This window comes from Bos grunniens, chromosome 12, assembly GCF_055505025.1.
Source record: "Bos grunniens cultivar Pamir isolate PY7600 chromosome 12, Bosgru_T2T1.0, whole genome shotgun sequence".
NCBI lineage: Eukaryota > Metazoa > Chordata > Mammalia > Artiodactyla > Bovidae > Bos > Bos grunniens.
The window spans coordinates 87,663,953-87,679,394 of record NC_141176.1 but is presented as its reverse complement, the minus strand read 5'-3'; the positions used below and the strand labels follow the sequence as shown (position 1 = coordinate 87,679,394).

General features: G+C 37.1%; 1 long non-coding RNA gene across 7 annotated transcripts in view; it reads left to right on the top strand.

Annotated features, from left to right (window-relative positions):
* The first annotated feature begins 449 nt into the window (after positions 1-449).
* LOC147362041 (uncharacterized) overlaps positions 450-15,442 on the top strand; it is a 260,259-nt gene continuing 245,266 nt past the window's right edge. For 5 of the 7 annotated variants that reach the window (XR_015137733.1, XR_015137730.1, XR_015137731.1 and 2 more), the window contains exon 1: positions 660-775. This is a non-coding gene — a long non-coding RNA (uncharacterized LOC147362041). Of the gene's footprint in view, positions 776-15,442 lie in introns of all 7 variants that reach the window. The other 2 variants (XR_015137728.1, XR_015137729.1) reach the window with 2 other exon arrangements.

Genomic DNA, 15,442 nt, shown 5'->3' with positions numbered 1-15,442 from the left:
ATAGTGTTCCAAGGCATGGCCATCATTAGATGACAATAAGCTTGTTTTCATTCCAACAATCTTAGCTTTGTTAAAGGCTAAGTGGAAGAAATTAACATACTGCACGCCTTACAAAGAAAATTGTGTCTAATTATTTTGCTTCTCAAATCATCCCGTGAGGCATTGATTGGGCTATAAATATGTTTCATTTCAGTTACCTTTGGCTAACATTTATAATTTTTTATTGTTGTTGAAGATAGTCTATTAATTGAAATAAGATTATTCTACTAAATAAAGGTAAATAAAATTACTTGGAGGAGGATATTCAAGTAACCATTCATTTTGGTCAGAAATTAAAAGTACAAGGAACCAAATATCTAAACATCTAAAATGCAGCATTCAAACATTGTCTGTACCTTTCAAAAAAATGAAATTCAATTTAGAAAATCCTAAAGAAACATCTGTATGTTGACTTTGCTATCAAGGGCTGTGGTAGGCAGAGTAATAGCCCCCCAAAGACAGCCAGGTGTGAGTCTCTGCAAGCGGATATACCACTTAGCATAGAGGGTTTTACAACTACAGTTAATATCAGGACCTTGAGGTGAGAGGGGCAGGCTGGTTATCCAGCTGGGGCCAATTTGATCACATGCTTTCTTAAAAGCAGAGAGCCTTTCCCACTTGTGGTGAGAGAGGGAAGATGGCGGAAGGGCGGCGAGAGACTCAACATGGCTGACTTTCAAAATGGAGGAAGAGGCTGGGCGTCACGGGGAGCAGGTGGCCCTGAGAAGCTGGGAGAGTAAGTGCACAAGCTCTCTCTTCCAGGAGGAGCGAGCCTGCCCTTACCTTTGACTTAATTGTTGGGGCCTATATGGAACTTGTGACGTACTGAATTGTGAGAGAGTGAGTGTGCTGTTTTTTTTTTTTTTTTTTTTTTAACTACGAGCTTTATGGTAGTGTGCTTTGACTGAGAGAGAAAATTAACACAAGGTTTTATTGTTGCATGTGGTATTTTAAATTAACCATGAGAGTTTAGAAACACTCTATGAAGCAGCCATAATTAACTCATGTCTTCTTGGGAAAAAAAAAATAACTGTAGGAATTCTAACCAAATTAAATATTTATAGATAAGTAAAAGAGGAGCTACAGACACAGGCCTGGGTTTGGGTTTGTAGGTATTTACCAGGTGTTCTTTTCCAGCCTTTTCATGGGAAAGGAAAGTCACTACCTTAAGTTCCTTAAATTTTCTGCTTTTAAGGAGGCTTGTGGTTAGATTGGCCACACTTGGGTAATCCAAGTTACTCTCTCCACATCAAGAATCTTAACAATATTCACACCTGTAGAAGTCCTTTTGCTATGTAAAGATAATATTTCACAAATAAAGCATGAGATTGAAAGAAAGGATTTAAATTTTGGCTTCTCATGGGGAGATATTGGTTTATATACATTAAAAAAGCTTTTGTATGTTTCACAATGTGCCTTTCCTGAGTTATAAGCATAAATTAACACTCCAGCAACCAAAAAGTTATGTTTTAATCGGAAAAACCAGCATCTGTATCTTGCAAAATAGTTGAAGTCTCTCTACTCTAGGAAAAAAATCAGAACTATTGTATAGTTTCACCACGCTATAATATCTGCAAGAATCTAAATATGAAAGTTAAAAGTAACATAAAAATGGAGTTTAAAGAAATTTTAGATTTTCCCAGAAGACCAGGGCTTTGGAAATCTGTGAAGTACTTTACTCAATTTACATTTGAATGAAAAATTAAAGAAAATACTTGCACAGATTACTTGATGTCCTGCAAAAGGAAATAAAAATTTTTTAAAATTGAAACATTAATGGCATACATAATATATATCAGGTATGTCACATATGACATTCTAACCTTTTAAACAAATCCTGTCAGGTATTACATTTTTCTGTTTTTACAGATGAGAATATGGAGGTTCACATTTTAGTTGTAGCTGTAATCATGGAGCTGGTAAATGACAGGAGAATTCACTGCAACTTCTACTGACTCTGAAACTTTTGCTTTTTAAAAATCTCCAACCTAGTGCCTCTCCCTTTTAACTGAAAAATAAGCACAAAGATAACCCCCATGTCTGCACAAAGCCAAACAAATCCCTGTGAACAAACCGTACAGACAAGCCAAGTGGAAGCTACACAATGGAACTCAGTCTGCAGTGGATTAAAGGCGCTCACATACACTTGGATGCTCCTCCCAGGGAGAGGTGAGGGGCTAGGTCTCCTCCTCTCGATCGTGGCTGACCTTTGCACAGCTTCTGTTTTGATTCATAGGATATGGCATACGTGAGGCGATGTCAGATACTGGGTCCTGGCTTCTTCCTCTGACAGGTGCTCCTAGTCTCTGGGACAGTCGTGCTGGGACCCCTGCTGAGGCTGCCATGCTGTGAGGAACCCCAAGCTGACTATAGGAAGATGTGAGTGGGATGGAGGAGGGGGAAACCCAGCCATCATCCCCTTCTCTAGCCCTTCCTGTCCTCCCAGCTGAGGCTGACTGTGAGCAGAAATGAACTTTCCCTGCTACAATCCCATCCAGATCCCTGACCCTCAGAATCATGAACTATAATAATTCCCTTTGACTGGGGCATGGTTTGTTATCCAGTTGAAGGCAATCAGAACACTGATATATAACAGTTGATTATTTTGTTCTATGTCTATATATGATAACCATACACACATTCATCCTGCTTTCTGGTTTTTCTAGTCATTCTTGAGGAAAGGAATTGCTGTTCATGACTTCATTTTTGACTGTTCTTTCAAACTAATATTCATTCGAATGTCAACAAGCCTTAATGCTTGGACCCTTTTGAGCCAAGCACTTTTCACTGAGGAATCGCCACACAGTTCATTGTTTTCATGTTTTATCCCAGTGACTTGCGGTTGCAGATACACATTTTAGGATGAATTTAGGCGTGCTGGTGAAAATAATATAGTGTCTGATGTATCAAAAAATCTTAAACTGGAAAACAGGCTCAAGGTCAGTATGCTGTGGTTAATCCCCTTGTGAATGGTAAAGTAGTATATGAGTATTAGTCATTTTCACTTAAAGCTGTTTGATTATTGAGTCCTTACATTCACGACAGTGGTGATGGGTCTGGTCCAGGTGTCTCAGCTTCTTAAGTGATAGCTTGTGACACATGATGCCAACATGTAGACTATGTGAGAAATAAGGAAAAACCAAGAAAGATGAAGTCTACAGCTTTTGTAAGCAAGAGATTGTTATCTGGCTGGATGGGTTTATGTTGTTCACAGCTTGACTTTAGTAGGAATTGCAGACACAGCAGGGGGACATCTATGTATGGTCCCATACATCCCAGTTTGCGTCTTACTAACAGATGTGGGGGGTACAAAACAGGCATCCGTGTGGACTGGAGCCTTATCCAACAGAATGAGGTTCTTGTAAGTTTCACAGAATGTGGACCTGTTTAATGGAATGTGTTTTACAGAAAGTCAGCCTCCTAAACATAATAGGAGCCATGGCCAGTCTCTCGGGTTAGTAGTATAAGATATGACTATGATGAGGGAAAAATAGAGCCACACTGTCCATTATGGCAGCTCCTAACAGGACCTGGCTATTTAAATTAGATTATTCAGTTCCTGTGCAGTACTGGCAGTGCTCATTAGCCACGAGTGCCTGGGTACCATATTGGGCAGCCCAGATATGGATCACTTCCATCACTGCAGAAAGCGCTGCTTCATATTACTTTTCCAGAACCAAGTTGGGCTCTTTTGGAACCTAGAGGGTGGAAATGCTAAATCTAGCCTGTGATACTCTAGCAACCACTTTCAGTTGAAAGGTCTGCCAGCCTGTGTATTGATCTGGAGAATCCTAAAAGCTGCTGGAGCCTACACATGCCACCAGACTTTGAGATCAGATAGCACAACACTTGAGAGCATCCTTGTAGTGACCTCTCATCTGTCTGCTTTATTTAAACTTGTCCTGGGACTCACCCCTCCATTCACAAATGTTTCCTGAGACCTGACTCGGGCACCAAGATTCTGTGGTGAACAAAACATGTGCTCTGCTCTCATACTATTCATGGGGTTCTAAAGGAAATCAGTCTGGATATTCATTGGAAGGACTGATACTGAAGCTCCAATATTTTGGCCACCTGATGTGAAGAACTGACTCATTGGGAAAGGCCTTAATGCTGGGAAAGATTGAAGGTGGGAGGAGAAGGGGATGACAGAGGATGAGATGGTTGGATGGCATCACTGATGGAATGGACGTGAGTTTGAGCAAGGAGTTGGTGATGGACAGGGAAGCCTGACGTGCTGCAGTCCATGGAGTTGCAGAGTTGGACACAACTGAGCGACTGAGCTGAACTGCTCTCGTGGAGATTACATTCTATGTGGTGGAAATGCTTTTTTTTTTTTAATCAAGCACATTAAGATAATTTTATACTTTCTTAAGTTCTATGACGAATATTTTTAAAAGGCGATGGAGTGGGGAAGGCTGGTGTTCAGGTGACTAGAAAAGTCTTTGTTGAGAAGGAGCTAGTCACACAAAGCACCAATGATTCATTTAATCCATAAACATGTTAATATATGCACCCCTATTATTAGCCAGCTAATGTACTAGATTACCAGTGGGGTGTTTGTACTACCACTAAGTCACCATAAATTGTGTTAGAAATTTGGGACCCATGTCCATTCCCAACATACTGTATTGAAATTTCTTGCATGTGGTCCAAAGATTAGTATCTTTAAAAATCACTAGAAGTAATTTTTAGTCATAGGCAGAATGATAGTAAATACACCCGAATGTTCTCTTGAACTTAACTTAGTAGAAAAGAGAAACAATTAAAAGGAAACAAATATGATCAAGGTTATATTTGCTTCCAAATGAATAAGGGATTGGAGAGGATGGAAAGTGAATTGCAAGAGACAATTAGGAAACTAATTCATATTAAAAGTTACAGAGGACTGAACAGGAGAAATCAGAAAAAATAGTGACATTTTTTTCCCCACTGTGAAATTAGAAAAAATAAAAATAAACAAAGTCAGCAGGAACCCTGAGATTTTCAATTTCATGTCTGATATCAAGAGGATGATGTTTTGAGATATAACCAAATCATAAATATTAGGAGAAGGAGACTGGGGTTGTGTTCAGACATTGTAAATTTGTAATTCTTGTTGTGGTTGCTTACTTTTCCTTTTTCTAAAGTTCCAAGAGAGGCATAAGTAACAAATAAAAACATGATTTCATGCCAAAGACTAAGCTAGATAAAATTACTCATGCCCAAGAAAATTTTAAGGCTGCCATGTTACCCAGAGTACATACACTGTAAACTGGGATTTCCGAGTTAGATCCACCTTCTTATTACACATAAAGTTGAGAAGGAAACCAGGCTTTTGTCTTTTCCAGAGTCAATTTTAGAACTTGTATGATGAGGAATATTCTTCCAAAACAAAGTCATCTAACATCAAAGTCCAATTAAAAAGTAAACCGGACTAAATGTATTCACGTATTAGCGCGACCTAAGTCTGGGAACTGGGCCAAACTTTTCAAATTATACTGTCATTGTTTACAAAAAAAAAAAAGGAAATGTTAACTAACATTATTAAATAAAAGCACCATACACACACACACAGGGACCAAAATAAATGCTAATGTTAATGAATGTTTAAGATGTATATATACACACAGTGAAGATAAAATACCTCTTGAACATTGCTGGAAATAGTAGCTATGGCAGGAGAAAATTTATACAGTCTCCTTGGCTGTAGGGTACACATTTATTGTGTTATACAAATATACAAAAGAGTCACTTCCACAGTTGCCTAAAACAAAATTGAAGTCTAACACTTTTCATTTAAAGTTATTTCCGCTGCTCCATTTCATGATGAATGGCAGTTTATGAAACTTACGTGTTTTGAAAAATAAATGTAGTATAAGTGATACCTTGGTCTGTGAAATAGAAACTTTTTGTGTGCATTTCAAGGAAAAAATTACATCTGTTGATAGTTTAATTTTTTTTCATAATCCCACTTTTATCTTTTAATGGATGTGAAATAAATGAAATTCCTTTTTCTTTTCTGCCTTTATATTACCCCAGCTGTGTAGCCACCATCAAGATATCATTTTATATTCTTCTAGATCTTATTTTTTTTAATTTTATTTTAATTTTATTGAAGTATAGCTGATTTAAAATGTGTTAGTTTGGGGTACACAGCACAGTGTTTCATGTATATTGTTTTTCCTTATAGGTTATTACAAAGTATTGACTATAGTTCTCTGTGTTGTATAGTAGGTCCTTGTTTGTTTTTTATAGTCTGTATATGTTAATCCCAGACTCTATTTTATGCTTGTAGAAATAAACATTTTTGTTGTTTTTTCCCAAATAAAAATGACTTTGCAGTGTGCTTTTTTGGTTTACTTACAGTGAATGTTTTTCCAAATCAGTACATATGCATTTGTTTCTTTTTAATTACTCCATGAATTTCCTTTAAGATATTTTCTATCATTGATTTAAGCATTTTTCTGTTAATTGAGAATTCTCCTTCAATTTTTGATTGAAGTAAACGACACTGTACTGAGCATCCCTGAAAATATTTTTGCTTGCTTGTTTGTGAAAAGCCAGTATTTCTGGAGGACAGACCCCTTTAAGTAGAATTTCTAGTGAAATTGGGTCAAAGGCGATGCCTCTTTTCATTGTGACAGATAGTGCTAATCTGACTTTAAAAAAGCTATCCTTATGCCCATCAATACCATTGCAAGAGCTCATTTTCCTTTCACTGATGTTATCAATCTATGGAAATGTTGCCAATCAAGTAGATGAATAAGTTACCTTGTTTAACAGAAAGCTGATATTTAGTATTCATGATGGACCCTCTAAGTGTCCTATTGGCCACACTCCATCTGGTCCTGGGCAGATATTTTTGTATTTTGTTTGGATGCCATATTCAGGCAAGTTACATTTTGTGCGTAAGAGAGTTTTCCTAATCTGACCAGACATTTAGGCCACCTATCTGGATTAAACATCCCCTTTTTCTATCTGAAATATTCGATCTCTCCTGCCTTGCCATAGGGTTGTGTGTGTGTGAGACGATCACCTCTGTGTGGGGTCCAGATTTTCCCAGGGACTTTGAAGCACGGTGACTTCACTGACATGTTGATGAGCCCAGACATGAAGGAGGTGATGATGACAGAAAAGGATAATTGGGAAGTTTTGCCCTGGGGAAGAAATAGTTTGTGTCTGGGAGAGAAGGGCTTGACCATTCTTTCTCAAGTGACATTTCTTTCTGAAAGACAGTGTTAAAAGTGTGCAGTTCCAGAGACAACCTGGTTATTGCAGAAATATCTACCATGGCATGCTTGAACTCGTTTTCTTTCAAGGTTGGAAAAAATAGAAAAATGTGCATCTCTTGAAGAGATTTCCAAACCGTCATTGTGAACAGTAATCCAGTATTTCAATTTATAAATTGAAAGGGTTTTAAACAAGAAACAATTATTTCAGGCAGAAAGCAAACATAAATGCCAGCAGCCAAAACAACCTGTGAAAAGATATGCTTAAAACTGAGATTTATATATATATATATATACACACACACACATTTATCTGTAGCTCTTGACTTTTAAATTCTTCAGACATTTGACCGTGAGAAATGAATATGAAACATTAAAATGTTGAAGAAAGGCATAAGAACACTTTAAGAAGAATATTTTTAATATTTGAGAAAATACTAATATTGTGTTACCAACTCCAGAGCCAAACAGGAAACATTCCTCAACATGATTAGAAGTTAGAGGGAGAAGAAAACCATAATAATAATGTTGTATTACTTGTATTTTGGGAACACTGTTATTTGCCAAGCACCTAATACGTAAAAGTAGATTTCACTCTTACTATACAAGTTTGTATTCTTTCATTTTAAGGGAAGGAGTCAGCAAAATTGTCTTACTGCATATTGTAAAAGCTTTAGGAGTGATTCAAGTCATGCTTCGTTAGAAAATCTCAGGACCCTTTAGCTTCTACCTGTCATGCTGATTTTTTTTTTTTTTTTTTTTTTGAGGCCCTGTCAGCTTGGCCTCTGCTCAAAAGCTGTGTTTTTTTCTTAAGTTGAGAGTATTTTTTAAAAAACAAATTCAACATTACTAATTCAAATATTATCTTAGTCTCTGAAAGTAAAGAGTGATACAAATTGCATTAAATGTTTATCTATACTTAGGAAGATCTCTCTCTGTGAGATAATACATTTTATGTCTCTCTCTATATACAGACTCTTTCCTTTTAATGACTACGTAGTATTTCCATGGATACTTTGTGATCCTGTGGACAGTAGCCCACCAGGCTCCTCTGCCCATTGGATTCTCTGGGCAAGAATATTGGAGTGGGTTGCTTGCCCTCCTTAAATTACTCTCAGCGGTTATTTAATGTTTACATTTTTTCCCCCAAGACAAGGACTCCTTAATGAGCATTAACCATGTGTGTTTATTGTTCCAGGTATCAATCTACCGCATTCTCTACCCACACATACAAATACTGTGAAAATCATTTGCGTTGGTATATAGTCCTGTTACTTCTTTACTATAAATATTGCCACATAAACTCAACAGCACGCAACAAAAGTATTTTTTTTACCTAATTTTTGTCAAAACTAGCATCTTAGCATTTTTTTTAATTATTTTTTTTTTAGCATTTTTTAAAAATTTGGCATTCCTAGCACAGAGTCGGACACGACTGAAGTGACTTAGCAGCAGCAGCAGCAGCAGTATGTTTTATGGTATATAATTAGTACTTAAACAATATTTGTTTAATATTAGTACTTAAACAATATTTGCTGAATGAAAACTAAACCTTGGCTCTTTTCTCTGGTTTTTAAACAAGAGAAAACAAACTGATAAAAAAAATATTTGAACATTTTGTGCAGTATGAACAGACATATTAATGAGGATTTTTTTGATATTTGTGAAATTTTTACAAATAATTTTATTGTTACTCAAATGATTAAATAATAATCATCCTTTTAAGAATCATATTGAAATGGGAAAATTGGTTTCATCTCAGTCATACCTTTCAAACTTTTTCAGTGTAATAATAGGTTTTCTTTATTACAAAGTGATTTAGATTGAAGTATAAACGTTCTGGAGAGATTAGATACTACTACATTAGTTTGCCACATTAGTATAAAAAAATACAACACGTATTAAACTAGTATACATGGTTCAAGATTTTATCAACCAACTCAAGTTCATTAAATTTGCTCTGTTTGCGGTTGTTTTTTTTTTTTTTTTCAATAATGGAGGCTCCCTAAATTTCACTGGGGCTTTCCATGTACTAATTTGTATATCTATCATTAATATTTGGTCATTGATTTAAAGTTTCAGTGTTCTTTGGCTAGTTTTAAATAAACTTAAAACTTGTTCTTCGTTCTCTGTGTGAACAGCCAGATTGACAGGGAAAGTGTCTGGAGTAACAAGTCAGTATGGTTGGTTAATACCCTTCTCTTCTTGAGCACGTAAAGGAACATTTTTTATAAGAAGCCTTTTTAATGCAATGATTCTCTTAAAAATCACACCAGTAACAATTCTGTGCAGAAATAAGGCGGCCAAATGTGTGGAAATAAATTCCATTTGTGCATAAAATATCTAAGATAGGAAAAATTATACTTGTAAAATTTAAAGCTAGCTAAGGATTCATTGAAAAAAATTTTCATATACCGTCCCTTTAAATCTGGTTTTAAAGAGGCTGTAACATAATTCTAGGAATAAAAACCTTCTGGAACCGGGGTCTATGGAAAAGAGATTACAGCCCCCATGACATTCTAGAAATGCAAAGAGCCTGCACGATCATCTCGGAGAAGTTTCTTTTCTTTGCTTGCTGTAGACAAGGAAACAATTAAACAGGGCTCTGAAAACACTGCTTTCTATGAGCGTACATTTCTTCCGTTGGTGCTGAGTTTTGTATTGATTAATTACATTTTTTTCCTCTTTGGAAAGAAAACTTTTAAGGGTGAAAATCACTGTTGTGCTCACATGAAAACTTCCTATTGACTTTGAGAGGTAAGCATTGACTTTTGATGGGAGGGTGCAACTTATTGAAGACAGAATTTGAACCCCTGGTGAGATCCTGATTCTAGGGTATAGTTTAGTTATCTAAAAAGAATGTGTCTAATGTCAGTCTAAAGAATCATATGCCTTTAGATTTTCATATGGGAAAGTTCAGTAAGACATTTTGACATAGAAAATTTCAACTTTGAAAAGGGACTTTAAAAAAAATGCTGTTTGTTCATTCTTTTGAAATATATCTGAGTACAAGAAGAGTAACTAAACAGCAAGGAATGCTGGGCACAGGGTTTTCACCACTTTGAACTGTCAGATAGTTTCTCAAAATGTATCAGGCACTGGGAAGTCTAGGGAGGTTTTAGAAAGTAATCAAGCAATGGCTGACGATGCATAAGCCTGAATCATCTTATGTGCTATTGCGTGTCTTTTGTAGGCGGGAAAGTCATTGCTGACTGTGATGGGGGCTGGGTGATATAGACTCTTAATGCTCTCAACATTTTCCAACTCGCATGTCAGGCCAAAATTGTAATAACAAAGCTCAGGGCAGCTGCCTGCGCTGGGTTTGGTTCTAACTCGGGTGAGAACATTCATCATGTCTCTGCCCTTCATGAATGCACATGCATACAGGTTTTCAAATATAAAGTCAAAAGACATTTCAAGATTTGAATAGAACCCTTCAGACTTAAAAGTAATCTGAAAGCACAAGAGTTTTGAAACTTTCCCAAGGATTAAACAAATGGCAAGATCTTGTCTGTTTAAATGTGTATGTCTTCAGGCCTGTCAGATCTCATAGAGTCATATTTTCAATAGAAAAATAGCAGGTTAAATTTAAACTGTACAGAGTCATGCAGACTCCTCATTTCTTTTACTGGTTTGTCCTAAAATCTGAAGTAAGTGATTTTGCAATTTTATTTATAGTGTAGTATTTGAATAATAAAAACCCAGTGTTTCTTTAATATATTACATTCTTCTGCAGGCCTTCATATATACTCAGTATCTAATATGACATTTATGGTTAAGTAAGTTAATTGTTGCAGATTCATATAAGTGACTTATTTAGGACTCCATTAAGGATTTAGAGGGAGAATGCTGCTATTCTTTCATAATGTTATTACCTCGTGCCATTCCAATAACATTTAATAGATGGTTAACATTCTCCAACATTAAGCTTGTGGTATGGGAGCTTTGAAAACATCACATATATTTGGATTTCTCTTTAGCAGTTTATCAGGATCATAATCATAATTTAAAATCAGATTTGAAATACTGTTTTCTAAAAAATCTGATATACGTATTTTTCCTTGGGTGGGAGGCAAGGAGGGACATTCTTTTGGTATGCCCTGTTCATCTTCAGGACTCATTGATTATCAGTTCAGTCACTGTATTTCTGAATATGAGAATAAATATGTTTATTGAAACAAATCAACCGTGGTGTGACAAGTTAAAATTTGTTTGCGGAGATAAAGTCAGTTCCTATGTAAAAATGTATAATTAAAATGGTATAAAACCCTACTTCCTCATAAGGACAACCATTGGTTCTTTGACAGAACAAGTATTGATTGAATATCCAGCCATTCCACACAATAACTTTCCCAGACTCTGAATTTACAGTGATGATTGAAATGAACAGGTTTCACAGAGACTTTACAGTCCTTTACCTGGGAAAAGACTCTCAATAAAATGGTCATAGTAATAGATGTTTTCTTGATTCCAATTTTGATGACAATTCTGAAGGAAAGAGACCCAAGTCAATGAAACTGGCTTAAAGTAGAGATGGGAGAAAGTCTCCCTCTTTGCAAAGAATTGCTGATTGAGCTGAAGGAAACCTTTAGGATAAATGGCTGGCAGGGCAGGGTCTGGGGGGCATTCCAGGAGACATCACAGAGGAAAAGACCAGGAGTGGGACCTACTCAGGGAGTGGAAGGAAGCTCACACTGGAGGAGGATGCAGGGGTGAAGGACCACAGCTCAAGATGAAGTCAGGGACCTGATTAGGCAAGGAGTCTGAAATGGATCCAAAAAGCCCTGGGAAGCATTAGCACAATGGGTCCCTTCAAAAATCCAGGAGATACTGTGTAGCCCAGGGAACTATATTTAGTATCCTGTGATAAACCATAATGGAGAAGAATATGAAAAAGCATATTTAGATGTTGGAGTCAGCAGAAATTAACACAACATTGTAAATCAACTATACTTCAATTAAAAACACACACACACACACACACACACACAGTCTGAGAGGACAGTGGCAGGCATTGGTGGGGTAAGGCTTGACAGTCACTTCTCTGCTGTGTTTTTACAGGTAGAGCAGTATTTCAAAGCATTATCTGGTGCTAGAATGCAGTAACTAACCAGCATGGGAGACTAAATCAGAACCCGCTGGTACCCCCAAACGAACATCAACTCTGCATGGTCATGTGACTCTGAAACACTCTTTCAAACTGACGTATATATACACTATGATATGTAACATAGATAGCTAGTGGGAACCTTCTATAAAGCACAGGAAGCTAAGCTCAGTGCTCAGTGATGAATTGGGTGGGATGGAGGGAAGTCCAAAAGGAGAGGATGCATGTATACATATTGCTGATTCACTTCTTTGTATAGCAGAAATGAACACAGCATCGTAAAGCAATTATACTCCAATAAAAATAATCCATAAATACATAAATAAAAGATCATTGTAGGTTGCTGGCTGTCCGAGGGTTAGACTTCTGGTAGCATCCATGACCCTGCAGTGTGAGATCTGCTTTTAGTGGCAGCTCTTATGTTTCTTCACGTAAGCAAATGACAAATGATGCTTGTCCTTCTGAATAAGCAGGTCTGGGTTAGGATTATCAGAAAGTCAGTACTTACACCCAAGAGAATGTTGCCACCAAACCCAGAAAATTCCACCTGATTTGCTAAAGTGAAAAGCTCCTCCCTGATTGTCTGGAAACCTCACCATCTCCCCACTCTGGCTCTTTTATGAGTTATCATAACTCAGCGGTAGCTGTAATGTAACTGACCAGCACTGATGATGAAATCAATAACCACTAAACAAAAATAAATGGTGTTTGGGGTGTAAGAAACACTTAGCCATTTTTATCTTAGGGAAAGTACATCTGACTGAAGTGTGTTCCAACTCCTCATATTTCACATTTTTTTAAAAAATAAACTCCAATTCTGCTAAAATTTCTGCAGTGTCTAATCAATATATATAACAGTGGCCTGTCTCTCTGGGCTCAAATAGAATCAGTGCGTCATTTAGGGAGGAAATGTTATGTCATTTTATTCCATTAAAAATCATTTCCTGGTGGGAATTTATTTAAAGCTCTCCCTACTCTTCAGCTCAAAAGCTTTCACACAAGTAAGCTTTTGGGAGGAGACAATGGAGAACTTAGTTTTAAGTCTCTCACAACTTAGGATGTAAAAGGTAAAGTGATGCCTCTTCATCCTCCACATAAAAATAGCTTTAAATATGTAAATATTTCAATGCCACTTTTCAGTGGAATAAAGTGAGACGATACCACTTTGAAAGCCTCAAGATCATCAGTTCATTTTTAAGGGTCACTGATTCCTAAGTTTCTACATCCTGACTGATTCACCTATTAAAATGATGGAACCATTTGGGAATATCAAGGTGTCATGATAGATTGGTCTTTTTGCAGGAATATGGTGATTTCTCCTATTTCTATTTTTCTATTTAATACAGATGAACATGAAAGCTGCAATGAGCTGTGTGTCTGAGCTAGGAAACCTGCTGGAATAGGTTGTAACTTGAGGAGGATTTATGGAATCACCAGGAATAGACAACACAGTTTAGCAAGAAGTTTCCAGAGGTATAGAAGATGGCATATAGATGGGTATAGAAGATGGCATAACTTGGGACCTTGAAAAAGGTCATAGTAAGCCTCTGATGATAAAAAGAAAAAGTGTATCCTCTAGACAGTGTATGTGGGTATCTGTAATTTACATTAAATTTATAGACATATATAAAAATTGATCTATGAGTTTCTACTTATATCTACTATCTTATCTATGTACTATTTGCTTAAATATATAGGGTGACAAGGGCGGCTACATCTTGGCATTGTCTATTCTGGTTAGAGCATGAAAGTACGAAGAGATTGTGATTAGAAGCATTTATGATTCAATCAAGTAGTCAGCACTGTCAAGATGATTTACCTAATCAGGTATAATGTGGGGCGTATGATTGCGGACGATTAGTCTGCTGTCTTAAGAGTCAGGCTATGGATATTTAGGTTATGATTTTAGAGTTTAAGAGGACAAAATTAATTGCCTGCTGAACCCAGAGCCCCATTCAGAAGAGACTAACAGGCAAAGGCAAAAATGCATGATCACTCATGCTGACTTGATTGGCTCTGATGGAACCACAGCAGGAAAGGTTCGTGACTGTCACACCTGGAACTAGGTTTTGCTGACTCATGGGGCACACAAGTTTTGAGGGACACATGCTGTGAATTTGCAAAGTAAATGAATAAAGTCACACGTAAAGTATAACTATCTGGTCCTTTTCATAGCATATCTATTGATACTGAAACAATTTCAGATGAGCTATTGACAAAAAAAATACTTACGAATAACATGAACGTATGGTCCTGCAGTCGTCGCCAACTCTGTGTGACCCCGTGGACTGTAGCCCGACAGGCTCCTCTGTCCCTGAAAGTTTCCAGGCAAGGATACTGGAGTGGGTTGCCACGCCCTCCTCCAGGGGATCTTCCTATCCCAGTGATTGAATCTGTGTCTCTTACATCTCCTGCATAGTCAGGTGTGTTCTTTACCACTAGCGCCACCTGGGCTGCCTTGTCAAGTAACAATTTGTCAAGACTCCTCATTTGAAGTTTTCCCCTCCCTTTGTAAGTAAAAGAAACATTTTAGTTGCTTTCTTTCCCCACTTTTTTTTCCCCCCTTATTCAGTGAACAATACTACCTCTTCTGGCCCATATGAGACCTGTTTGGTGGAGCGGAGCCTGTTACAATAACAGAACTCTCAGAGCATTTCCTGTGTTAGAAATCCATCCCTTACTTCCTTCAGACTATTATCAAAGTTGATTAAATCACCTATATTTTAGGCGCTTCATCTCTGACTTCCTCTGATTTATGGCCGAAATTGTTGCACAGCATGTGAGAGTAAATAGGATCCCTTTTGCTCATCTTTTTAGTGCAAAATAAGTCCATCGATAATAGTAGAGAAGGAATAACAGAAGAGATGAGTCTTTTTTTTTTTTTTGAACCCAAAGAGCTCAGGACTTATCTTGAGGCTCTCAGCTCACTGCTTGTTTAGATTTGGAGACCCTGTTTCATACACTGCAGCTTGCAGTCAAAGGGCTGGACTTTTCCTATATAATTTCTTTGAACACAAGTGTCTTCTTGGTTGGGTTCTGCATTTGTTCGTTTTGCCAAATTATCTAGAAGTAGGAATATTGAAAT